Source organism: Pygoscelis adeliae, unplaced genomic scaffold (genome assembly GCF_000699105.1).
Source record: "Pygoscelis adeliae isolate BGI_AS28 unplaced genomic scaffold, ASM69910v1 Scaffold286, whole genome shotgun sequence".
Lineage (NCBI taxonomy): Eukaryota > Metazoa > Chordata > Aves > Sphenisciformes > Spheniscidae > Pygoscelis > Pygoscelis adeliae.
This window is the reverse complement of record NW_008825076.1, coordinates 3,838,486-3,866,068: the sequence shown is the minus strand read 5'-3', so window position 1 is coordinate 3,866,068 and position 27,583 is coordinate 3,838,486.

Genomic DNA, 27,583 nt, shown 5'->3' with positions numbered 1-27,583 from the left:
TTATATATATTTAGTAACTTGACAAACTCCATTTGCTGAGCTGGCTGGAAGAGGCACATACCGCTGTGTTCTCCACACTTGGTGTGAGTGGAGCTGCCTGCATTTAGCGAGTCTGCAGTCCCACGGCAGGATTCAGCACAGGGACGCTGGGAACTGCCCGAGCTGGTCATGCTGCATGTCTGCAACCTGCCAGGAAAGCATTTGGTCACCGCCGCGGTCAGACATGTGGACACTAGGCATTGCCCACTGAGAAAATGGGAGCTCTATCCTAAACTTGAATGGCTGCAGAACCGAGGCAATGAGGAGCGCTCTGGACAGCCTCATGCTGTACATATGTCTGTTTACCTTAAATTCCTGTTTGCATGATTGTCTGATTCTTCCAAAGGAGCAAGCCATTATCGACTGCTGTTGAAATCAGAGATGCATGTCATTTTAGAAAGGACAGGAAGTGCCTGCCTGCATTTGCTCTGAGGAGCTTGCTTTCTCCCGCACAGGGACGCATTTGCCATGCCACCATTAGGCATAAAGGCGTTCTGTGATTACTGAAAGCATCGAGAAGCCATTGGAGCCTTTCACTGGATTAGTCTTATTGAGGACAGTCAGTCATAGGGTTAGTTTAACAGGAATGATAAACAAATTACTAGAAGTCTTTATTTCTACAGCGTTTTCTGCCTGTGTTCTCTAAATCCCGCAGAGGCCCCCATGAAACACCAACACAGTGACAAGGGAGCGGCAGCAAGCACAAAGCACGAATAAAGAGAATGCTAAAGCTGGGCTGCATAACCCTGCTTGATGTGCGGTCTCCTCTGATATCACAAACTTTTTCTATTAGGAAAAAGAAGCCAGAAGCCTTTGCCTACCAAAAAAGAATCTTTGATCTAAGTCTTTTATGTTTCGCTCTCCCCCACCACCACCAACCCCCCTTGCTAAAAGGAGCCATGCCAGCATTATAGAAATAGCATCTGCAAAACAATTTGCAAGCTGGCGTTGAATACATCTTGCTTTTCAAAAAGCAAATCTTTCACATAATGTCATGTGGTGATTTTTGTGATGTTGCATTTTTTAATGGCCTATGTGTAGAAGATAGATGTCAAAGACATCAACCCAACAAACAACTGTAAATATTTGCCTTGAGAAAGCATGTGGTATATCCTGTAATTCTTGGCTCAGCCTCTTAATCTGGAGGCAGCTTAATTAGTTGTTAGTGGACTAAAGCAAAGAAAATCTTTTAAAAATAAATTAAATAAACAACATGGGGCCTGATTTTTATGAAGTGCTATAGTCCACAGTGGCTTTTGTGGAACCTAAGGGTGCTCATCACTTTGAAAACTGGGCCCTGAACTCATCGTTTCAAAGTTAAAAATTTAGCTAAGTTCTTGGCACTACATAAAATCACCCAATTAAGGGTTTTCAGAAACGATTGGCAATGCACAGTCCCCTAATTCCATATTTATTTTCCTGAATATGTGGCCATAACTTCAGAAATACTGAATTTCCTTCAGCTTCTGCTGCTTTTTGGTCCTAAGGAGGGGATAAATTTTTGGAAGACGGAGGCAAGCTGACAAGGTGCTCCAGAAAACAGTTCCCTTTTGGGAAAAACTCTGATGGCTTGATATTTGTTTTCATTCTACAACATCTTTAAATATAACTAAGGTTAGTGAATATGCTAACAATTCCATTGACATATGGTTCCAAGGAAAAGGTTTATTTTTTCCAGTAAGCTCTACAAGTGTGAAAAAAGACCTGAGCATTATTGAGGACAGTTTAATGGGATCTGTATTCAGCATTCAGTCAGGATTTCAATTTCTTTTTTAAAATATTAGACCGTATAAGGAGTGCAATAGAAAATAAAATATAAAATGTTAATGGTGTGATGTCATCTGGAATACTGTGTTCAATCTTATTTCAGCAAGAAGTACTTCATAAATAAAGGTGGCTAAGAGATGAGTGACGTTTAAAATGGCTAAAGGAAATACTTTTTGCAGTGCAACACAAATATTCCATGGAACTCATTATCACAAGATGTTCTTGAAGCCAAAAAAAGTTAGATGTGTATCAGAAATAGCCATAGGTACATTAGATAGGGCAAGAAAAGAAATTATAACTTCTCAAGCTACAAGGCATAAGACACTATTAACAGATGTGAGTTAGAAAACAAATCTGCTATGAATGGGATCTTCTACAAGATCCTTGAATATCCCAAACATTGAACTGGCCAACATTAGGAAGACGATGCTTATCATCTACTGAGGTCTTATTCAATATGGTGATTCCTGTACCTATATGAAGTAGTAATTTCTTCAGATAAATAATACAATTAATTTACTGCGCTTTGAAATATTCTACTTTTGATTAGCTGCGTAATTTTCCTAGTTGGGAGCCCACGACAACTGCAGCAAGGCAGTTCTGGATTAATTTGTTGTTATAGGAGTTTGTTCTTTACCTAACCAAAAGGGGTTCAGGTCTTCACTGGTGATTTACAGCGATATTTACACAGAACAAGCCACTTCTGAGCACATGGGTTTTGTGGTGGCTTTTTGTTTCTCTTTTGAAAACAGAGACTATCACATTAAACCCTAATTTAAGAATTTTCACTAGCAGTTTTGCCTGTGCTGTTAACAAACTGTAGATGCAAATATTGTTCCCACTCCATGGCTCCTGAGGAGAGTGTTTCATTGATATGTTAATATCTTCTTTTCTCTTCTTGCCATGACCTAACATCTAAACAGCCACAGTATTAGATACAGTACTTGCATGAAACAAAAGTAACATATCATTCTTAGTTAGAAACTAAGCTTTTTCTATAAATGTTTTCTGTAGGGACAGTTGGGCTCAGAAATATTTTAATGTGTGGGAGTTTTTGGACAATAATAAATAACACATTTTTATGCAAAGTAATATACTATTTACAGCTGTGATGCTCATGTTGCTATTTGTTTATTGCCATTCTTGCTAACATTACAATTAATGTAGATGTAATATAAATCAGGGCAAAAATGTTAATTTTTACCGTAAGTCTCATCAGTATGAAGTGTTAATATGTGGAAAAAAATCAACAATCAGAAAATAGGATGCTTATAACTGAAGAGAATTTGAGTGTTATCTTGCAACAAGAAATAGGGTGGAAAATTAGAAAGCAGTTATGTGTCCTGAGTGGGACAAAATATTTAGTTGGAATTCGGGAGCCCCTGCATTGTTCAGAATATAGAAACTGCACTTGGAATATACCAACTAAAAATTAATTAGAAATAGACTACTCCATAGGGTTTCTAATCAGAGTTAGGAAGTCTGTATTCTATTCTGTGATACTGAATTAACTTCGATCTCAAGCAAATCATGTAATCTGTGCCTCGATGTTTCTACCTCAGTCATGTGGACATTGGTATCTTCCCTGATAAAACTGCTTTATTAACAAACTCTGCATAGGACCTTTTGAGGAACTGGCCTCTGCTGTCTGTGGTCAAAGCAGCTGACACAGAATAAAAATGCTGAAATTCAGTAGAGTTTTGGCTAAACAAAGACTCCTACCTTTCATGCATGCAGCTGAACAAATTGTAACATCAGTGGGAATGATGAAATTTCCCTTCTGTAGGCAGATACAGTAGATGACAATATGTTTCAAATTTTCCCAATGAAAATACCCCAAAATATTTTAGATAACAGGAAGTATTTCTTAGTCAGAAATCTTGCCCAAACGCCAAATAGCTTTTAACAAATTATAATGCTAGCCATTCTGCAGTCATTGACACATACCCTAAACATTTTTACTGTAAGTCATTGCTTGAGGGTTTTTTGTGTGAGTTTGTGTGTAAGCACTCAAAATGAGTCATTAAGATGCTGATTAATTAAAAAAAAAAGTGTTGAATCTCTCTAAATGGTTTCACACAATGTGTCCAAAATGTGTATGAATCAAATCCATGAGCACAGCACGTATTTCAAACCTCCACTAGAGCCAATCAAGTAGAGCAATTGGTATGAAAGAATTTTAAACTATGTGGAGCGAGTGATTCTCTCATCACATGCTCCTTCTTGAAATCAGAATGAGAAATTTCTGCCTTAGATGTGGTTCTGCTTGGTCAACAGATATAATAATTAAAGTAATCAGTTAAAATTTTCACTGTAGGAGCCTCACGTGGCAGTTGCATGAGCACTTCTATACTTATATAAGCATATAAAGACAGTTATATATAATTGTCAATTTGGGGAATCAATAAAAAGTGTATTTTAACTGAGGTGTAGCTGGCGGTTGGGATGGTACTGCAGAAGCAAGAGCATGCAGGGACCTCATCCCTGGGTAGCGGCAGGTTTTCCTTTATGTGCTCTGAGCTGCCCATCTGGGATAGCAGCAAGCACTACCTGTTCAAAGCACAGACTGCCTTACAGCTTCATACACCTACACGTCCTTTCCCAGCAGGCTCTGACAGACAGGTGTAGCTCCACTGATTTTTTTTAGTAGTAGAAAAATAGCCCAGGACGAATTTGAGAATGTTTCGTGCAATTATGTGATGGTGTAACGTATATACAAGTGGAACATCCCAGTGTTTCAGTACCAGTTGAAGCGTTTATAAAGCAGGTTGAGTATGTGTCCTTCCAGTGGGACAGATTTATCAGTGGTGCAATTTCTTCGATTTCATCAAAACTGTAACAGAGTAATGTGTTGTCATGACTTGAGGCACACGTATATGTATCTTGGGTCTCTGTTACATGTCTTATTTATTCACGGTTTCAGTTTCTGATATCCCAGCACAGAAGTGTTTCCTTGCTTATCCCAAAACACAATTATCCTTCTTATAATTGAGAAGAGCATTCTTAAGAAGCAGCACATTTTGTTTATGGAGCGGGTTTTTCTGCTATGGGAGGTATTCCTGAAAATACACAATCCAAAGGATTACTCTTTTAGAACTAGTGCCAAAAAAAAATCACTTAACTGAACTTCAGGATTCACAAAGCAGAGCTCTGAATTGAGGCCCTTAATTTTTTGATCCTGCACTGACCCACATTGTATGTGCACAGCAAATATTTAGCTTATGCGATTCAGGTATGCAAAAAACTACAAGCACTTTAGTGTATGAACACTGGAGGAAAAAAAAAAAAAAGAAAAAGCAGATCTGTATGTGCCAATACTATTACACAGCACAACGGACCAAACATCTTCCAATGCCTGCGCTGAGCTTTTGTCTCGCTGTGTTTACATGCAGTTATGTTCAAAAAGAAAGCAGCAGGGGTTACAGTCCTTTCCCCCCCCCCCCTTTTTTTTTTTTTTTTGTGGTGTGCATGTCAGCAGCTTCCATTTCATGGCTCCCACATATGTAATTTTCTAAAGATAAGAGAGAATTGCATCTAGCATTCTCATGACCAAAGTCTGAGGTTTCCACAGAAAGTTAAAACCACCGAGGCATATTTTAGTCTGCTAGTAAAATATGTCGTCTCTTTTTTTTTAAATAAATAAACCATAATATTATATGAGAATCTATCTGTAAGAAGGGCATAAAGCCCCTGAAACATCTTTAAGCAGAATTATGGTCCTGTAGCAAGCTGCCAAAATGGTTTATACAACTAAATCCTCCAGGTATTGCCCCAACTCCACCGAATATTCTTGAGGACCAGAGATTTGGGGGGGGACCCTGTGATGTGCAGATCCATGCAAGAAAGATCCGATCCATATTGTCACCAGCTCCCTAGTGACCTGGAAAGTGAGACAATATTCGCACCCTTGGGCAACTGCTGCTTCTGCAGTAGCACGGGATCATTAAGTGAAGTTTTCTACTTCAAAAAATGCTCGGTTGATCCTCTCGTGGTTCCTGTGTTTGTCGGGGTCTGACGAACATGGTCCGACACCTGTAAGCTTCATGGCTGCCCAAATCCCACAGCCAGCTGTGGGGCATCTGGGCTAAGGCGTCCCGATGAAGCTGAGTCCACATTAGTGTGAGTATGCTCATGGTAGTTATGTTGTAGCCCTCTAGCTAGATAAGCTCTGAAATCCACCTGCTTCTTCACATCTTTTAAAGATATTATTACTTTGAAAAACCTAGGGTCTTGCTTTGCGGTTCTGGACTTGCTTGGAGTCAGTTATTACAACAAGCATGTGAAGTCATCGCAGCAGGGAGCTGGGACCCATACAAGTAGAGAATATTAATGTCCTCCTCCTAACCTTCTTTTGTTTTGACTTTTGCATTTTATACCAGGTTTTTCTCAATGTTTATAAATAAAAGCCAAGCCCAAGTTCTATTGTTGCTTTTTAAGATTCACGATCCCTTAAATTTAAAATGTTATTGTAAAATAATTGGATTTGTGAATAAATTGCCAGAGGTTTGAGGTTTGTTTTACATTTATCTTCCTGAGGAATGGCGTTTATCAACTCCTTGTGAGCTGTCATCACCTTATAGGATCTGCTAAATACACAATGTTCAGGCTGCTGTTTCAGCAGAGTGCTAAAGGCTTGTCCATTGTAATTAACATATTCGTTGAAAACATTTAAACATCAGCATTTGAAACCTTTAATACACTAAACTGCCCCGCTGCCCAGGAGGGGCTGTCTGGGGAAAGAGGCCAGAGAGAAGAAAGGAGAGAGGGAGGGGGGGGGGGGGGGGGGGGGGGGGGAAGTTCTGCTTTCTTCAAGGAAATAGGACAGAGGCAGTTTCTTAACTGTTTGCTTGTTTATTTATTTACTTCATACCAGTATTTCCTTGAGGGGAAAAAGCTGCTAGGAATGAACTCTTATTCAAACCTCCCAATCAAAAATGTGCACTTTATCATCCGCCCTCGGTTGGGTCCGATGTCATAGGAAGAACCCTCAGGACAAAGGAACAGAACAAAAAAAGGCATTTGGAGAATCATTAAACCACAATCGAGCCTAATTGCTCGTATTTGTATTGTATTGGTTGAGAAAACATCCAACATATTCAACTTTACCAGACAGCTGGTATGTGGAACCGGTAACTGTTCTTCAAGGGAGTTGTTTGCTTTTTTTTTTTTTTATTACACCTGAGAATTAATATTTTAAAGCCTCTGGAGTAAATTTCTCTCTCAGAAACAGCAAAATAAATGTGTAGTGAGTGCATTGCAAACTCCTCTACTTTGAGATTGTGGCTTTCCAATTCTGTTTGGGGACTTTGTGTTCAGCTAATAAATAATAGTGGAATGATATTTGGCCTTAAATATGTATTTAAATGAGTCACCTTGAATGAACTGGACTGCTCTTGCTTAGAAGGAAGGAACGTTTAAGTAGATGTTTTTCAACGTGGCTTGGGCAAGGCTTTCTTGTCTGAGCTGTAATTTATGGGTGCAAATTTCAGTAGTCTGAACCTTACTTTATCTGATCTGTATGTACATTCCTGGGGGGGGGAAGTGACTATTCGGATTTTTGCATGTACAGGAAAGTGATCTAAAAGAAAGCAGTATGAAAACAGGCACTGGGGGGGAGGAAGTGCCTATATTTTATGTTTAAAATCCTTCTCCTTTTCTGGCAGAAGACACTTATGAAATAGGAGATTTTCATAAAAGGGAGACTTCCTCATGCATGCCCATAGACAACCATCACTGCCCAGATGCAGCTCTCTCTATCACTGCACAGTGTAGTGGATAAGGCTACCGGGGCCTTCCGTTTGCTTTCAGGCCAGTAAAATTAAACTTGTTTCCATGAGTCTGGCTATCCATGTGGGTCTGAGGTACCTCTCCAGGATCTCTTAAATGTTATTATTTAATAACTCAGAGTTGTTAGATGGAATCCAGGTTTGGGTGTTGCAACAGAATGCACTTTTTAATAGGTCATCCTTAGTCCTTTTGGTAATGTTGAAGCAGTACAGGTGGACCTAGCCATGCATGCGTAAGAGGCAGGAGTTTATTTGTCATTCTGTGTTCGTAATTGTCAAAAGCAAGAATTGTCAGAAAGATGTTTTAGGGATTCTTTTTCTCTTTCCTTTTTACATCACCTTGCTTAACCAGAAGGGATCACAGCTGGGATATTTTTGTGCTGCCACTGCATTAGCAACAGCCACCATTTCACAGCAATCCTAGTGTTAAAACCAAATGGTGGCACAAAAGACTCTGCTCATCATTCATTCTCCAGCTGTCTTTTTGCCTTTGCCACCCTCCTCGTTCTCCTCCTCCAATAAAACCTTTCACTTACAGAAATTCAAAAAAAGGGCTTAATCCCCCTGTCCCTGCAACATCAGCCCCACAGGTTAATGCACACTTCAATAGTTAAAATCAAAGAAATGGGCCTTCTTACAATGGGGCCTTTTAAAAAAAAAATCCTATACATCTATTTATAAGCCATCTAATCTCAAAAATCCTTATTACCTATCGTGTTACTTTAAATCATGGACATGAAGGAAAGGGAGTCTTGGCATTCAATTATCCTTCTTGCTTTAACAAGGTGTGTATAATAAATGAGCAGTTCTTAATTGACTTCAATGCAATTTGACACTACTGGAGTAGGAGGAAGAGGGAGCCAGAAAGAAAGAATACATGCAGCTTAAAGATGTTAGGCAATGCAGTTATTTATAACATGAGACGTTATTTTATGACATTAATTAATCAGTATTTAAATAAACAATATTTAGTGTAAAATATTTACAAGCAAAGTTTTGCAAGTAATTATGTTTTACAGGTTTTTGTGTTGCCACAGATAATAGTGTATCATTGGTTAAAAGGTAAATTTCTCAAGATTTTAAGTCATTGCTAAAGAAGTGTGCTTAAAAATGTAATTTCCTATTTTACATGTTTCTTTCTTTAAATTAGACTTTATAAAAACAGATAATGCAGTAATAAAATCCCTGCTCATAAATATTTTATCTGGACAATGAATGATGCAGAAACATATTCAACCCGTATCTCTGAATTTAGATGAATTTAGTTAATTTCTGTAAGGTGTTCACAAGATACCGGGCAGGTCTTCAGAAGAAACATTTGTCAATATAGTCAGGCTGAATTAGGTTATGACATTTTTGGGTGGCTTTTTTAATGTAAACACAAGCCTTCAGGCTGTGGTTTTACAGTAGCTTTAATCTGGCATAAATCCCGCCTGTGTCTGTGTTCATCCTCAGCCAGATCAGTTCCCTGGTCTGGCATCCGTGCAAGCACGAGCAAGGAAGGACAGGGAGAGGTGGTACCACCATTCCCAGTGGCAGACCAGAGCCTGGATGGCTTCACTGGGAGCAGCAACTGCAGCAGTATGCTCAACACACCTCCACTGTTCCCTGCGTGTGAACTCCCCAGTGTGTTTTGGTGATGCTGCAATCAGCTTTTCCCCTCCTTGCAGAAGAGTTTGATAGAGGTGAGCTCCAGTGGCTCCGGCGTGGAAGGACAAACGCCACGGCCACAGCTGAAGAACTGCTTGAAAAACATGTTTGACCCTCAGCAGCAAAACATTGCTCTGTACAAAAAAACCTGCCAGTATTGCCTTCAATAAGGCAGATAGATAACAAGGCAGATAGATAGGATAAATGTCAGGCAGCCAGGAGAGCACAGCGTGCCCAGTGAGTGCTGCCCCTGTCCCCCACGTCATGAGCACCCCGAGGGCCCTTTCCTGAGGAGTGGGACACAAGTTGAGTTAATAGCACTGATACAGATAAAGACTCCTGAACTCCGCTCCAGTGATTTATCTGTTAAACCATACTGCTTCCTACTAGCTGTGAAAAGCAGTATGCAAGGGGGGGATGTGTGTGTGTGTGTGTGTGTGTGTGTGTGTGTATGTGTTTCAGTTAAAGCTGTTCCCTGCTTTGGCATAGTAAGTATTGAGCCAAAAAACTCCTGGGAGAGGTGGTTTGCCTGCATTGATCTGCTTTTAAAAATGGGTTTGCTAACCCAAAATGGGTGTTACTATAGATATTTTCAAAACTAGCGTCATTTTCAGTTAGAACAGGCAGTTTCACCATTATCCTCCACCCGCAACTAATTTTCTAGCATTACAACTTCAAATATATCTTTCAGCTTCTGCCCTCAGTAGAGCTGGGACAGGAGCCAGAGCACAGTAATTCTTATCAAAAGATCACTTTAAAACTTTAACCACAGGAGTAAGGTGTTACAGATTCTTAGATCTAATGAAGAATGTACTTCCATCCCCTAACTTGAGCAAAACCAGGCTTGTCACTGCTCAGGAAAAATGAAATGCCACGAGAGTGGAGCGGTGTTGCTTGCAGGATGCATAATAGGCTCTGTCAGCTCTTTCAATCATTTAGGTATGATTTGCATCAACGTTTACAGCTGCTGACTATTTACAGTTACACAGCTATTATGTCTTCCATCAGCTGCTAAATGAACAGGTGTTTACCATTGTACAGGCTGGAAAAGAGAATGATAGATGTAAACCAACAGCCCTCCGATAGGAAAGCTGTTCCCTTAAGGAAGCAGTAGAGTGCTGATTATGGATATAAATTTAACTAAGTTGCCTAACAACCTCTAATTTTAATACTGACTTTTTTTTGGTGTTGGTAGGTGAGAGGGGGGTCGCAGAAAAGGAAAGAAACTCAGATTGTGGACAAATGTGCTGCTCTGGCTGCAGCTGAGCTGGTGGATGAGGCTCCTTACTTCTTGCCTGAGGCTGTTACTTGCTCTCCTCTGGCCATATAATGGCACGTGTGGTCACTCCCAAACTGCTTTAATCTTACTCTTTATTTATGTGGGGTCAGTTTGGCATATTGGGGCTAGGGAATAGCTGTACATGCAGCTGGGCTTGTGCCTGCTGTCTTTTGAAGACCCCCAAAACGCCCTGCTGAGCTTGGACACCAGGCAAGTCCACCACGTGCTTTAAGTTCTCATTCCGCTATTGCTTTGGCAGGACAAGTAGGGGAGACAGGCAGGTTTGGCCTGAGTAGGTGGGTCCTCCTTATAGTGCTTTTTTAGGCTACCCTGTTGTCCCCTTGTTTCGTGTTTTTTCCCATTCACACATACTGTGGCTGTCTCTCAGGAGCGTGCCAGCACGAAGCTCTGCAGGGCTACTGGTACGTTGCAATGGAGAGAATGTGCTGGGACTAGCTGTAGCTTCGCAATTAATAATGTTATTAATAATGAAATTGTTAATATTAATCCATGCAGTCGTGGGTCAGGAGCTTTTGAGCTAGACACTGTAAAATGCTAAAAGAGAAAGACAAGTCCTTTCCCCCAGAAACCCTGTTTGCCAGCACTAAGTGATTATATGCCAGGACTAAAAGTCATGTGGGCTTGCCTACATGGTCAATTTTTCTAGTTTACTGGATTACTGCTACACAACTGTACTTAGCTGACTGCCTGTTTTCCAAAATGAAGAGTCATCAATGAAGTTATATTAATACAACTGGAGCGGTTTAAATTCACCATTTGGTCTGTACCAAGGATGTCAGAACCATAAAAATAAGACTTTATGATTTGTTTTCAGAAGAGCTAACAAAAATGGTATGAGGGCACAGTTAACATTTTTTGGGGAAATTTATGTAATAAAAATCCAGTTTGCTGGTTATGAAGCCAGAAGGCTTTGGTGTAGACAAAGATTGTATTATAGCTGGTTTTAGTTCAAAAGAGGTTTTCAATCCATTTTTGTGTCAGCTCTGTGGTAAAACTGTAATCTGTCTTATCAACTCTGTCCCTCCAAAGACATACATTAAGTCATTCCTATTTCCTTAAGCATTTTAAACATGTGCTTAACTTTAAGCACATGGTTCACAGGGTTTTATTAAATAAAAAAGTAAAAAAAAATATAATTGGCATACTCTTCCCATTTCAGTTCCCAATGCAAGCACTGATGACAATCTAATGACAATATAGAGCATGCTCTCAGCTTTAGGTTCGGCTCTCTGTGGGGAACATATATAGCCTTTCTATAAGTGGAAAGCTATATTCTTGAGAGCTGTTTCTGGTGCCAAATTTTCAGGGGCCTGAGCAACTGCAGACCAGAAAACAGGAACAATTTAAGCAACAATTTAATGAAAAGTTGTGATCCTATTTAGTTTTTATGCCTTTCAAAGCGGGTCTAAGTTAAAATGCTTACAGTTTTACACTGGCATGCCTAGACTAAAATAACCTTCACTTTCTTGTGCTGTTAAATGAACTTTTTTTTTTTTTCTTTTCTGACAGCCAGGAGTGGCCTCTCATATGAAGAACAGTTTCCTTAATTATTTTGCAAGAGCTCAATAGTGTCATTGCCTCTCCCATGAATCCGATGTTCTGGGTAAGGCTGGGCCCCACCTTAATTGGATCCCGCTTCTCCCGGGCGTCCCGCTGCGGCACTGTGAATGAGGAAGATTCTTAATGTCCCAGCAGAACGCACAGCAAACGCCTGCATCGCCAGGAAGGGGGAGGGAGGGAGCTTGTTTTTTACAGCTGCCTAAAGATGAAACCAAAAATCGAGGGAGTCTGCCATCAGGCAGGCAGGACTTGGCAGATTTCTGTTTTCTCTGTCCCTGACCTTTTGCAGATAATTTTTTTTAAACTCAGCAGGCTTTGTTGCTTATCTGCTAGTTTCTCGTAGGTGTGTGCACATGATGTTTTACTGATGACATCCTCTGGGTTTGAGAGCGTGGCTCTTCACCGTGCTCTGTATCTCAGGGAGGTGGGAAACACTTCTGCCAGGATGAGGGGTACTGCACCCCGCCAGAAAATCAGAGAGGAGACCCTCCAGAATGGGCTTGATCGCTGCTATGTTACCCTGGCATTGGGCATCGCATCGGGCACTCAGAGTACCCTTCACGCTCACTTTTGTTTTAATTTTATACCAGATTGACCTCAGTGGAGTCACACCCAAGATACACTGACATACTTGAGAGCTGAGTCAGGGCTGGTGCACCGGCTTATTGACTGACTGAGTTTCAGTTGTGCAAATTAGAAAACAAAAAAACCAAAACAGCTGAATAGAAGTTAACCTTCCAAATTATCACCCATGGGGTGAAGAGTCAGCTTGAGAAAATTCAGCAGAAGACTAATATTTTTTATTTTGTTTTTAATACAAAAACAATGACTATGAGGCAACAAAAGAATTAGAATAAAAAATCCCTCAGTGTAATAATTGGGCTCCAGATATGACACTCCAACCAATGACATATCTGAAGTATCTTAATTTTTTCAAGCAAAAGTATATACAAGAATTACTTTCACGCACGTGATGAAAGCCAGTGCACATTAGCACTGCTTCTTTCTCTTCCTGGGCTTGTGGTACCACTAGAATCATGTAATCATGCTGCAGCAACAAAAAATATTCATCTTAGAAATATGTTTTTCCACATTTCCAAACAAAGGGCCAAGGCCTGAGAGGCAATAAGGAGCTTTTTCAGTGTTGGGTTTTTGTCACGTTTAATATCCTCAGTTTCTTTAGGCTATTATCTGAGTTTAAAGAATTGGTGGATATCATTTATTTTGGAATTCATTATATTTTGGGGTGAACATGTTCTTTCTGTAAACAGCTTGCTTTACAATTAAACTTACTAATTAGCCATCTAATAGACTTACTACCTTTTTTGCCTGAAAGTAAATCACTCGCTGTGTCAGAGCATTCTGTTGAGGTATAGTGTTGAAGGCCTTGGTTGTGTGTATTCAGAAAAATTAATAGCAACTAGCAATCAGTATAGCTAAGAAACTCAGTTATTTTATTTCCTTCTGATAACATCCTGTTTGACAACTTTGTTTCCTGCATACACTGGGATTCGGTTGTCCCAGAGAGCAGTTATGCTTAGGTAAATATGTAGCACGCATAAGCTCAGGTCTTCATGGCCATTTTGTTTACATATTCTTCTCAACCAAGAACAGTCATCAGGTCTGTTGTTTGCCCATGGTCTGCAGTCCCTGGCATACTTCTTCCCTGCGCCTCTACACTTAGTGTTCGAATCGCTTCTAAAGTTAAAGATTGCACAAACAACGCATCAGGGTGTGAATAAAGTATGTGTCAGCCCCGTTTATTCATTTCAGGGTGTATTTACGTTACTCAGCTTACGATTCCTCAGCATCGCAGCTTGGTCAACGAAAAGCCCACGCTGCAGAAGCTGTGGTCTGTAAGGTACTATGTCACTGGAAAGGACACATACCGTATCATTTGTCTTGTAGGTACTATTTTCTTAACTGGCCCCTAAAGAAAACACACCCCTGTAAGTTGTTTAATATTTAGAGCCCTGTAATCTCTAAACTGTGGTGTCTCTGGGACAGGACCTCCTCAGTCTGCGTTAGGATTCTCATGAGGTCCTGATTCATCACTGGGATTCTTGAGTACTACCCAGCACAAGTCATATAAGATATTGCTACTAATATTTTCTTTTCTGTAGGAATTTTCCAGGCTGATTCTGTGTGATAGCTCCTGGGAGCTACGTGTTTTTTACCGTATTTTTCTTTGATCCCTTTTTGGTGAAGAAGGTTGAAAAAATTACTGTTTCTTGATATCTGAAGCAGACTGCAGATCTGAACACTCGATTACAATCTGTACAGTATGAATACTTGATTAATAGTTATTGAAAGCATTCGTAAGGAATTTGAGGCATCTGGTTTGAATAAATATCACACAGAGATAAAGGTATCTAAATTCAGCCTAATTTTCATCATCCTGGAAATACAGTCTTGAATATGGACCCTGGTAACAGTGGGAATCTGTCTTTGGTATAAATATTCACCCTGTCCTCTTGAAATTAATGAGTTTTCCTACTGATGCCAAAGGATTCAGGATTTCCCCAGAATTTCCCAGATAACGGAATAGTAAAAATAAAAAAATCTGTATACAAGAATTAGTTCATATGAATCACTGATGGTGTGCGGTTTTGGGTCTCTACAGTTTAGCCCCCCACTTCACCAGTCTAAAAGCGTACATCCCACACTCCCACTACTATTCTGCTGCACTGGGGCAAAATAAAAATGCAAATATTATTTTTAAATTATAGATGTGTTCTGCTGGCTGCTGACTTTGTTGTTGCTCATTTCTCTTGGGGTCTGGATGCCCTGAGCACAGGACAGGCTGGGAGCCTGAAGTCCCTGCACAGTTGTAACTTTAGATCAGGACATCGTTGATAGTTTAAGATACTGCACCTGGCAAACCCCCAGGTTGGTCCCTCTGATGGCAGTGCCTGTTTCCTTCCATCAAACAGATGTTTTTCTGTTGAATGTTAAGAATTCCACCGGTTTAACTTGGAGCAAACTAGTAATTTTAGTTTTTTTTCCTATGTTAGGGGCAGTAAATCTTTAGTACCTACAGAAATGAGTCCACCACCTAGGCTGAGATCCTAATCTTAGTGAAAGAAATCGGCATGTTCCTATTTACTTAAGTGGAAGCAGGGTTTCTCTTACGATTTCCATCTCAGACCTGATGTGGGTTTCTTCTGGGAGGGGAAGGGTTTTTTGCTACTAATTATTCTTGCCTGATTTCCCTCCACCCTCTTTTGCAAGCATAAAATCCCTAACGAGGATTCAGTTTGCTTCTAGGATCAATTAGTCCACCGATTTGCTTTGCCTTTTCTTAGGTGTGGCTACAAATTGAGGATCTAGCTCTTCAAAAGTTCTGTTTTTGGTTTGAGAACGTTTATTTTTTTTCCAGGTAATATTTTGTTTGCTACTTTCCCTTCTTCTATTTGTCTGTGAATACTACAGACAGTTCTAGCTCATTTTTCATATGACATGCAACTTCCTTTTTATGGTTGTCAGCTGCTCCTGCTTTGCCATAGCAAGTTAAACAGTTTCTCCTGTCTGTAAAATTACACTGTATTTGAAATACAAAGAAGTATTTCAAAGAAGTAAAAGGAAATAAAATCCACGACTGTATTTTCCACCTTGATAATGTTATTTAACCGTTGGCCTTCTCATAAAATATCATTTAATAAAATATCATTGAATATATTTACACACACGTATTTACCTGTGTTTTCATTTACATCCCTAGAGTTGCAGACAGTGAGCCCAGACGCAGTATCTGTTTACCACGCTGCTGATATGAAAGGTCATGATCTAATTTCTTAGCTTTGCATCAAGGCACAAGAGGAGTATGTGACCAAGAATTACTCGGTAAGAAGTATTTCGTTTGAATAAGCTGATGTAGGATGTTACGCAGAGCCCTCGGCGTTTATGGGAAGCAGTTCGGTTTTGCGCAGGACCTTTTCTTCCAAACAGGGAGGAAAGGTAAAAAAAAACCCGTAGGGAGAGTCATGAGTGATAATAGTGTACCTTTAATGGGTTAACTACAGTATGCGAAAACAGAGAGCTCTTCTTTAAAACGGTTAATTCAGTCAAGCCTTATTCAATAGATAAAAGCGTTTTAACGACAGGTGCCAGCCCATCAGCCCCTTTTCAGCAGCGCTGAGGGTTTCAAAGGGTAAGTCACTTGCAAATGTATTCTTTCGGTAGGTGAGAAATCACTAGAATGATTTCTCAGAGAGAATAGGTAGTCACTGGGCTCTTGCTAAATGGCACAAAGGGTAGTTAATACCAAGTTACATTTGCAGCGTGAAATTTAATTTTGCGTGTTTATTAACTATCTTTGACTTTATAAATTATTTCCCCCCCCCCCCCCCCCCCCCTTCAAAAAAAAAAAAAAATTAAAATTACAGAGTGTCAGGAACAGTTTCGAGCTCACATTTCTTTGTTCTAGCCCAATCGTTAAGAGAAATAAAATCTCCCCGTGCGGGGATGGAAATGCAATTTTCTGAGAAGCCGTGTAACTGGCCAGGCTTGTTTAAAGCTAAGAGAGTTTAACTCTATTGACTTTACTGCTTTGCCGTTTAGTTGTACTTGAGTGACTTCATTAAAAAGGAGGGCAGTTACTTAATCGTACAATCCAAACCACTGGTGTCATTTGCAGTTTCCTGTTCTATTCTTACTCAGTGAGCTGAACGAGAATTCTCCTTTAAACTTCTCCTTGAGATTTCATCTGAACAAAAATCTTCTCCTTACACTGCGAGATTTCCTTCCTATCATTTTCTTAAGAGATCGCGTTGGAAAATTATGCTTTATGGTTTGCTGTGAATGCATTTCTAGTTTGGTTAATGCCACTTTGAAATTCTACCCGCTCGCATCGGTGATCGCTGCCATACTTTAAAAGGGCTAGACTGTGTCTCAGCATACCCTTGGCAGGAGCTGATTACCTTTGTTTAGTATTTGTAATACAGTAACGCCAAGAGGCCCACTATGAATCCCTCATAAAAGCAGGCATTGTGTACGCAGCCTTCCTAAGGACTTTAGCCTCAAAGTGTAGGAGACAATTAGTGAATAAAACAAGGGGAAGCGCAACGTGACAGCAAGAGTATTAGGATGCCTGTTTCTGCAGTCCAGTCGAACGGATGCTGGTGCCTCCCAGTAGAGGTGGTATTCAAGGAGGAACTTGGAGGAGAGGAGCGTGGTATCTTCGCTGTTTCTTTTTTTCTTTTTAATCTGGGAAGTTCCCTTCATACATTAATATTTATTAAGTGATTAAGTACTAGTACTGCCGTTACACAGGCATGGCCACTGAGCCAGATACCAGGGTGCCGGTATCTGACGCTTAACTTTTACACATGTGCATGCAAAGCTGTGACACTGCTTTTCAGGCACAAGCTTCAGTGCAAACCCTCTTTTAAGGAATTTCTTTTCTGAGGAGAATTAATGAACTTCAGTTCCGTATGCATTCGTGTTACATACGCTTATATCCCCCTATCCTGCCAACAGAACACCAGACACGATTCTGATTCCCACTCTGTGCAATAAACCCCAGTCTTCTCCCCATCCAACTGCAATACATCTCTTTTTGTATCTATCTTTTTGCCTGCTGGCTGGGCAGGGGCACCAGGATTAGGCTGTTGGCAGGTATGTGCCGATTAGTCACCCGACGGTTAAATAACTGCGGAATTTTACTTTCCTTTGCCTTGGTTTGGGTGCTCTCTCCCCTCTGCCAAGCCATCCATTTGCATAAAAAACAAGGGATTAATCATCACTGTGATGAATTAATCAAGAAATTAATTAAGAAATTTCAGCAGCTCTGCCAAAAATGGTCTGCAGGTTCTGAAATTCTCCATAAAGGGAATGGACAATTTCCATAAGGGGAATGGAGTGTGCTAAACAGTTTGGTTTCATGAGCGCCTTTCCTCAGGTGGAGTGACTGTGCATGCTCAAGTGTTAGGGCATTTGCAAAGCTTATTAATACAGAGGCATTTTGAGAAGGAAAATTTAACACCTGATCATGTGCAAGGTAAGAATTTTTTAAGAGTAGAAAAAGTGCACCTGTAGTTTCCTAAGTAATAACACATAAAAGCATATAATTTTGCAAACACACATAGAATTATATAATAATATGTTTAAATGCACAAATTTGTGGAAACAAATGGGCAACAGTGAGGGAAAAAGGTAATTCTAAATTGACTGAGTTTGTAACGAAGCATCCCACCCACGTGCTCTGACATGCTGTCCCTCTGCCTGCCCTAAATACCTGAGCAGAGGCAGCATTGTTAGAAACGTTTCCATCTTCTGTTCTGTGTTGTACAACTGCTTTCTATGTGCTTCTTTATTTTTAGGAAATAGCTAATGGCTCTGTAAGTAATCACACTTTGCATTTTCCCCAGCGTTATTCTATGTTGCCTTTCTTTTATCTCTGTTCTGACAATTAAAAAGTTACATGCAATTATCTCAGACTGTTTCACACACTTTTAGGGTGGCCTGGCAACAAATGATGCTCGAGTCCTGTGAAGATGATCTTAATTTTACCTTCATATAAGTATTGTAAATATTGTGGAAAAAAGTTCAGGGTACACGTAAGGTTAGGGTGCGAGAGTCCAGGATGGCCTCATTTTTATGTAATTCAGGCCCCTATTAATTTTTCTGTAAGCTTGAAAAAAATCTCAGCAAACACTTTTTCCTAATCATTTGAAAATATAATTGCTTGGTTTGTATGTGTTTAACTGTTATTGAGAATACCCGTAAATAGAAGAAGGAGGAGGGAGGGGGTATCTATTTGTAAGATGAGAAAAGGAACCACTGCCTATTGTTTGACCTGAACAGCTCCCTGATTGACTGGGAGAAGGAGTATCTCCATGGGAACAGATGAATGTCTGGTTTTCATGTGGTGAAATCCCCAATCGAGCTCACAGTGGCTTCACTAACATGGCACTCTAAATTGGTTGTTTGCATGCTGTTTCTTACCTTTCGCTAAACTAAATAAGAATACTTCTTCCAAAGTTAACTATCCCCCAAAATAAAATAATGAAATAAAAATGCAGGACAAATAACAACCTAAATTAATGGTTTTGGTTGTTGGGTTGGGTTTTTTTTTTTATTTTGGTTAAGTAAAGCAGGCAAAATAATTAAATGAGATTAAGCATTTAGTATGGAACAGTCTTTTCAATGTGTTCCTTTTTGCAGATTTGGGTGATATGGGAGGTATTGACATGCCTCCTCATGACAGAAGAATGGTGTTGGTTTGGCGGAATTTGGAGAACTCCCAAATCTATTGTGTCTACGGGTTTGCTACACCCATTTACGATGGTCTGCTTTCCCTCCTAACAGGAGGGAAATGTCAGTTGACTTCCATACTGCTGAATCTAAAAATAAAAAAAAAAAAAAAGAGATTAGAGGTAACAAAAGAACCACAGTTAACGTAACAATAACAAAATCGCAATCCAGGTTGGACGAAGGAGTGATTCCTAAATATTAAAGCCCCAGTGGTCTTATCTGGACCAGCTGCTTATAATGTCTGTGAGGAATGTGGCACATCAAGTGTGTGAACACTGCAGCTATTGTATCCTAACAGGCTGATTGAACCCTGGATAATTGGCATGTAACCTTCTCTATTAATAGTGCAGACAGATATGTGAATTAGCTGAATGCCTCAGACATATGCCATGCATTAACCAAAAGGGCTTACAATTCTCATAACAACTTGGCTAACTATTACACCAGTAATTATTCTTTAGAACTTGATAATATTAGAGAAAAATCAATAAATAATTTGTAGTTTCAGGACAGATTATGAATAATCAGTTGCACTGTAATATAATCGCCAAAGGTTGGATTGTAAGGAAGATTCAGGACTGATAGTGTGGCACTTTGATGTTTTTAATGGGGTCAGAGTGTGATTCTCTGTCTTTGTTTAGCTCTTGTAACTTGAAGGAATCGATAGGCATGTGAAACATTTAGAATAATTTCAGGATTGCTATTCTTTCTGTTGTATTAGGGATGTACAGTCAGGGCCATTGTCTTTGGAAAGACAATAGATTATTTTCCTTTGTGAAATATGATGTAGAGGGGTAAGTTGGAGTTCTTAAATATTTTTTTTTTCATTACATTGTCTTACTGTTCTGAACTTCTTATCCTTCCACTTCAGTTGTTCATCTAGGATGAAATGGCAAAAAACACCTCTTACTTTTTAATTAGGCTATTCTTTTCCTAAAGTGATAGAGTGTAGGATTCAACTCTGAGTGATCTTGAAAGAATGCAGCATTACAACACTTTAAAAGCAGAGAAATATCAACTACAGGCAGAGAATATTTAAATATGGGAGCCCCTAGAGCTGCATAACCTGTCTGGGAGTGTGTGTTTGGTATAACAAGCTGCAGCAAACAGAATAATCCGACAGAGCTATGGGGCTTTTTGTTATTGAGAACCTTTTGCAAAGGACTTTTCCTTAGAAAACCTTCTTACAAATTAGTGGGAAACAATTGGATATTTTAGGATAGAAATTCACAAGTGTTGGAACATCTAAACTTGATGATTGTGCTGCTGTTTTGCCTAAAGAAATGGAGATACGTGCACTCTCTTTTGAAAATGCTTTAGTCATTTAAATGCTACTCAGTAATTGCAATGTCAAGTTGGAATCAAATAAACACAGACATAAAAAGTATTTTAAACATCTACAAATACTACACAAATAGAGACTCTTTCATTTCTGAGGTAGTTTTATTTACATTTGCCATATCCCACAGAGGCTGAGTTGAAAACAACTATTTAGAAGATGTCATAGTATTAGGGCCAGAACTCAAAGAGCTCCCCAATAAAAAGCGAGCACCTAATCTCATATTATTCTTTGGCATTAACCTATCTTCATGCAGAAGCTAAAACTTCTTTCTTGCCCTTGTCCGATGTCTCCTGCATGTGAGTTTCCCATCATCAGCTTACAAAGACCATAACAATTCCTTCTACCCGCTGCACCTTGTTCTCTAATTACCTGGCTTCTCTCTAGGATCCTACCAGTATCTCTTCTTTGTGGGCTTTTCAGCCACAATATAGCAATTAGACCAAGACTCATCTTTCAGGTTTTAAGATGAACTTCCTTCTTTCAGGCCCCCAACTACTAAACCCCTGCATAATCTCAGCTACTGCCAGCATTAGAGAAAGCCCCTAGTTCATGAATGCGCCCAGTAATGTGATTTACACCAAGCAGTTGCAAATGGTTGTAATATGCATTGTGTCTAGACAAACTGAAAATCAGATCGTTGGTCTGAACTGTGGTGGTTTGGTCTTAGTCATGCCAGTTCAACAGTATTTATGAGGAAACTGAAGTAGCATAAAACATTGTTAAACTAACTTGGCAGTAGTGTTATAAAAAGCTGAGAAGCCAGCATGGGAGAGGGCTGAAATATGCTCTTTTGTGTGCATGAATTTTGTCTTTCTCATTTCCTGTCTTCCCAATGGAAAGATGAAAAAAGAGAAAGCTCTAACAGGCAATGGTGTCATCATACAGTCACCAGAATGAGATCTGAACCAGCACCCCAGAGCTCAGCTCCTAATTTTGGGAAGAATCAGATTTGAATTGATCTTTGCCACTCAGCCCCCTCTCTGATGGCCACAGTGATGTTGCCTGCCCACCGAGCGGAGGCTTGGCTTGGAGGCCCATCTGTGGCTGTTTTACAACGAGCTAATTTCCTATCAGCAGTAGGACGTCAGCAAATCAGCACAGTGAAAGTCCTGCCGCCTTTGCAGTTTCCCTTTGGAGATCACGGGACATATGAGAACAAAGGAAAAGAAGCAGCCCAAATTATTGCACCCTTTACTCTTGAAAATGGAGGTCATGCCCAGTTTCTGAAGGTGACTTTACAGGGTTTGAATCTCTGCCAAACATGGTAGCTGTAGCCCTAATGTATAATTCCAATTCAATGGATTGCCATCTAGTTCAAAAGGCATTTTATTCTGATTTGTTGGGGAGTCAGAACAATTTGGTATGGTCCTTCACTAGCTCTTGTGACCATAGTAATAATTTATATAAAGATTTTTTTCTCTATATCCTGGCAAATTTTGGGAGAGTGCATGTCTAAGATGACTTTAAATTGTGCTTGCTTGAACTCAAATAGGTATTTTTTTTATACCTATTTATATTTTCATATGTCTAAACTGTGTCATCTATAAGATGTATATAAACTTGTTTTGTGAGAAACATATATTAAAATGTACATTCATTTCTGTCCTGTCTATATTAGGTACATTTTAACTGTCTCTATGTACACAAAATATATAACTATATAAGCCTGGATTTATGTCTTTCTTTGCAAAGACGCAGAAAGACATATACACTGCTTCAGAAGTTCCCTGGCTCTATCCATTTGTCAGGTTTCATATTTTCCTCGGTGGTAGACGTGCCACAGTCAGCAATGAGGAAGAGACTAGCAGAAACTGGCAGAGAGATGACCTTAACTGGGATCAATACAAAAAGCTTCAGGAGCTTATGAAATAAAATACTTTGAAGTAAAATGCAAAATTGGATTTCACAAGCCATCATTGCTGTTTGTCACTTTGGGGAGGGGAGAGAAAGACCTATGTGCTGTATTTAAAGTGTTCACATAGGTACAGGCCTTGAATGAGCCAAGTTCAGAGCAAGCTTTAAAGATCACACTGCTGGTGAGCAAATTACTTCAAAGTCCCCTTGCTTAAGGAAAAAAAAAGTCTAAGTAAGAAGCTGGTTGATTTTGTGTGTCACTGATGATGGCCAGTGTCAGAAGTATACATCGAACTGAGAGTTCATATATTTTATAGCCCCAGCTTCCCCAAAATTTAGGGCTGTAATTCATAGCTGTATATGGGTTTAAGCAGGACAGCCGAGGCACTCGCACCTACCTGTGGGCATCCATCTCCCCTTCAGATGCTCATGGCCCCACACCAGGGACAGCTACGTGGGTATGGATCCACCCTGCCACTTCTTCCTTAACGCCTGATGGATTGTGGGCGGAAAATTAACCATGTGGGTCAGGTTTCTCTAGATGAGAACTTGCATTAGAACTCGGTGTCATAAAAGATGTCTGTACCATCTTTCAGCCCTACCAACATTAATTATTTCCAAATTGCATCTCAATTTTGACTGCCCCATTGTTGCTATTCTGAGATGATCAGATTTATTTGGGCTATTTTCACTTGATTATTAAATCAAAGTGTATACTGTCGTTCAGGATTTCAAATGACTGCTAAGCGCTGACTTCTGAGACAAGAAGCCTTTACTTCTAAGATGAGGGAAGGTTTGGTTTTTTCACCTGTACTTAGCATCTGGGAGGGCTGGGTTCGCCAGGCTGGGTTAACCTGATGGGACCCAACAGTTTGAAATTGTTGGAACTTTCTTGGCTGGTGGGTGAGGAAGCATTTGACTGAGGGTCTTGCAAAGCACGGAGCTGCTCAATCAGAAGTTTTTGGCATTTATCCAGCAAAGTAGGAAAATATGTTTCTGTTTTGGTCCTTAATGCCCACCCACAATCACATTTTTCTCTCCTGCTCCTGAGAAGGATTAGGTGAGGGGAACAGGAATCTGTCTTTGATTTAGAGTCTTTAGGCATAGTTTTTTCTCTCCTTAAAGTACTGAGCAATGATTTTCAGCTTTTCTTAATCCTGGGAACACCTAACCTTGCAGGGAAAGAAGTCCAAACCTGGTAGAAGTTAAAACAAACTTTGGATATATCTCCTATTATTTTCATTTTCTACCTTTGGTTTGCACTCATGGGGAAGGTTTGCTTTGTTTCATTTGGCAACAGCTTTGTGAACTGCCTTCTTGATGTTTAAAAGAGCAGTGGTGTGTGGCCCTGTGGCTCGAGAAAAATGGAACTGATGCTACTGAAACTGCCTGCTTGGGTAATGCAGATAGTTTATCCCAGGTGGAAAGAGTTATTAATGCAGATTTGGCTTCTGCATTTAATCCATATGGTAATAGTTAATAGTGGCTACTGCAATTAACCACAGTGCAGAGTAAATGTTTCAATTTGATGTTGACATAGAAAAAAGCACAAGCTTGCACAAGCTGTGGCCCTGTCTCAATTCAGCTAAAAAGACGCTCAGATACTGATGACAAAATACTTGTACTGCACGTGGGAACTTTGTGAACTAACCAAAGAGCGGGCTAGAATTTCTGACCCAGAAGACGTTTGGTGAACATATACTGTTTAATGAGATGGTACCGCTTGCAGAATAACCAATGACTTTGTGGCTAAGTCTCCTTCTCAGGATGGGGGAGCAGCAAGTTTTGAGCCTCTGATTTGGATTTCTCTGGGATGGAACATTGCTCAGAAGCAGGCAGGAGGTTGGACCCACATGTCAAGTCAGTATTAGGACATACGTGTAGAGTGGTAGCATCCCGTTAACTTAGTGGACAGGAGCTATTTCATATCCAATTTCCGCCTAAAAATGAGGAACCACAACACTGATGGATAATCAAGACCTTGTCTTTGTAATTCAGCATCAAAATCAGAAGGGAGACCAGGAATTCTCACTATTAGCTTCTTAGAGTAGAAATCCCGATGTTTATGGAGATTAAGATATTGATTTGTCAGAAGCCATAAGGTTTCCTGTGTCCCTGACTTTTTGTTTAATTCCCCTGAGTTTGACAACATTGACTTAATCTGTTTAAGGACCTATGATGAAGGATAAAACATCACCATCTGCTAATGCAAACATTTATAACTTACAAAAAACCCATCAACTTAAGACAGTGGGTAAATGTTTCAATTTGATGTTGACATAGAAAAAAGCACAAGCTTGCACAAGCTGTGGCCCTGTCTCAATTCAGCTAAAAAGACGCTCAGATACTGATGACAAAATACTTGTACTGCACGTGGGAACTTTGTGAACTAACCAAAGAGCGGGCTAGAATTTCTGACCCAGAAGACGTTTGGTGAACGTATACTGTTTAATGAGACGGTACCGCTTGCAGAATAACCGATGACTTTGTGGCTAAGTCTCCTTCTCAGGATGGGGGAGCAGCAAGTTTTGAGCCTCTGATTTGGATTTCTCTGGGATGGAACATTGCTCAGAAGCAGGCAGGAGGTTGGACCCACATGTCAAGTCAGTATTAGGACATACGTGTAGAGTGGTAGCATCCCGTTAACTTAGTGGACAGGAGCTATTTCATATCCAATTTCCGCCTAAAAATGAGGAACCACAACACTGATGGATAATCAAGACCTTGTCTTTGTAATTCAGCATCAAAATCAGAAGGGAGACCAGGAATTCTCACTATTAGCTTCTTAGAGTAGAAATCCCAATGTTTATGGAGATTAAGAGAGATATTGATTTGTCACAAGCCATAAGGTTTCCTGTGTCCCTGACTTTTTCTTTAATTCCCCTGAGTTTGACAACATTGACTTAATCTGTTTAAGGACCTATGATGAAGGATAAAACATCACCATCTGCTAATGCAAACATTTATAACTTACAAAAAACCCATCAACTTAAGACAGTGGATAGAAAATAAAATCTTCATTACCTGTTTAGCGTGGCGAAAGAAAAAATAATTCAGAGTTCTTTTAAAGCATATACAGGATTAGCTGAGGAAGCTCAATGGATAGAGCGCATCTCCTTGATTACAAACAGATTTTGGTTTATGATGAAAAGATATAACTTGGTAGGCAACAGGATGTAGTGTATTTAAAATATGTGTTTTGGTTAAGATGTCTTTGTCAGTAAGTATTGTTGAAATCTATATTCCACATACAGTCATAGACACCCAGACAGACACAGAAGAGCTGTACTCACCTTTCCTTACAGACACGATGAGTCACAGAGCAGTTTGTGTCTTCCTCCACAGGACAATGTACCAATAGCAACATTTTGTAGAATGACAAAAAAGTGAATCACTAGACAGCTTGGTTTCATCAGAGATAAGATTCTGGACCCTTAGACTTATTGTTTGGTCTGGTGCATTTTGAAAATGGACTCCTTTGATTTTTGCGTCACAGCCGCCACCACAATTCCTACAAATCCCAATAAACAAGGTATTCTCTCAGTCTCTGTTGGTACTAACGCGATGGCTAGGCAATATCTAACAAATATTGCTGCAATCATTTAAGAATATGCTCCTGCAGCTGAAATTAGTATACTGAAATATATGCATCTTTCACAGCTTTTCAGTGGCTTAGCTTAAGCCCACCTTAACTGGTAGTTTGAGATAAGGCCCTGCCCTATCTCAAACTGAACACACTAAGCGTGGACGTAGGTCCTTCCAGCTGTGGGGCAATAATGTCCCGTCAAAGCCACCCCACTTTGAGCTGATGCTGCTGAGGTACCTGCACCCTTTCTCCCCTGCCTTGGGAGGGGGGGAACCTTGTATGCCGGGCAGTAACAAACAGCTGGAGGCAGCAACTTCTTAAACTGCTACAGCTATATCTGCCTTGAACATCAGCCCGCAGCCTATGTCTATATTGCAGTTGAAGGCATGATTGCAGGCTGTGTTGACATATCTAACCCTCACTTAAATTAGCTAATTTAGGTACTGATAACTGTAAAGCTCTGAAACATGGACTTCAGGCACTTGTACAGTCTGAGCTTGAAGCAGTGCTGCTATAGCTACCTGTTATCTGCTATCTTGATTTCCCATTGTGTTGCATAGACTAAAGTATGCAGCAAGTAAAGTGCAATTTAACATTACACTTAAGCCAGCCTAATGGCTAACTGGCATGAAAAAGAATAGTCTGTTAGACTGGTCTAACTGCTACATCAGACTGCAGGCTTAACCATTTGGTTTAAATGTCCCCAATTTTGTAAACCCATCATCATTTACACTTTCTGAAGCTCACTTTCACAAACAAATGTGCAAACAGCTCTGTTGCTCAACTGTAATACTTCTGAAACTCCTATTTATGGCTTTCAGGGTCCAGCCAATTTAGATCCTGTTCAGAAAACTGTTTTGTGTGTAGCCTGTGAGTAGCAGGTAGGAATTGTTTACATTGATAACCATGATTAGCATTGTAGTCTTTGCTATGAATAAGTATGTCTGAAGGTTGAACCACGCTGAGTTTATTAGGCATGTTAGTGAAAGAGCACAGTCCCTGTTAAACCTCTGATTTTTGAGGCTATTATTTAATAAAAGAAAATGTTTTTGTCAAAAGAAGATGTATTGCGTCATACTCCTTTTAGGTCTCTAGTGTAACGATTATTCCATTTTTTCAGCATTTCTCAGTCTACACAGGGCACAGCCTCAAAATCATTGAGGCCAACAGGAGTTTTTCTTTTGATTTCAGTGAATGTGGATCAGGCATACGGAAAGCTGCACATGAGATCCTGGGAAAGGGCAATGTATCCAAATGAGAGGTTTGTTAATGTAATGTAGACATAAAGCCCAGATTTAAGCAGTTCACTGGCAGAAGCCTGTGGCGTAGCTGCAGGAATTCATGATACCTTTACTTCCTGCGCCTCTTAAACACACAACAAAGCAGGAGGGAAATCGTTCATGATAATTAACTGGTTAAAATAAGAGTGAAGAAATCTAATATCA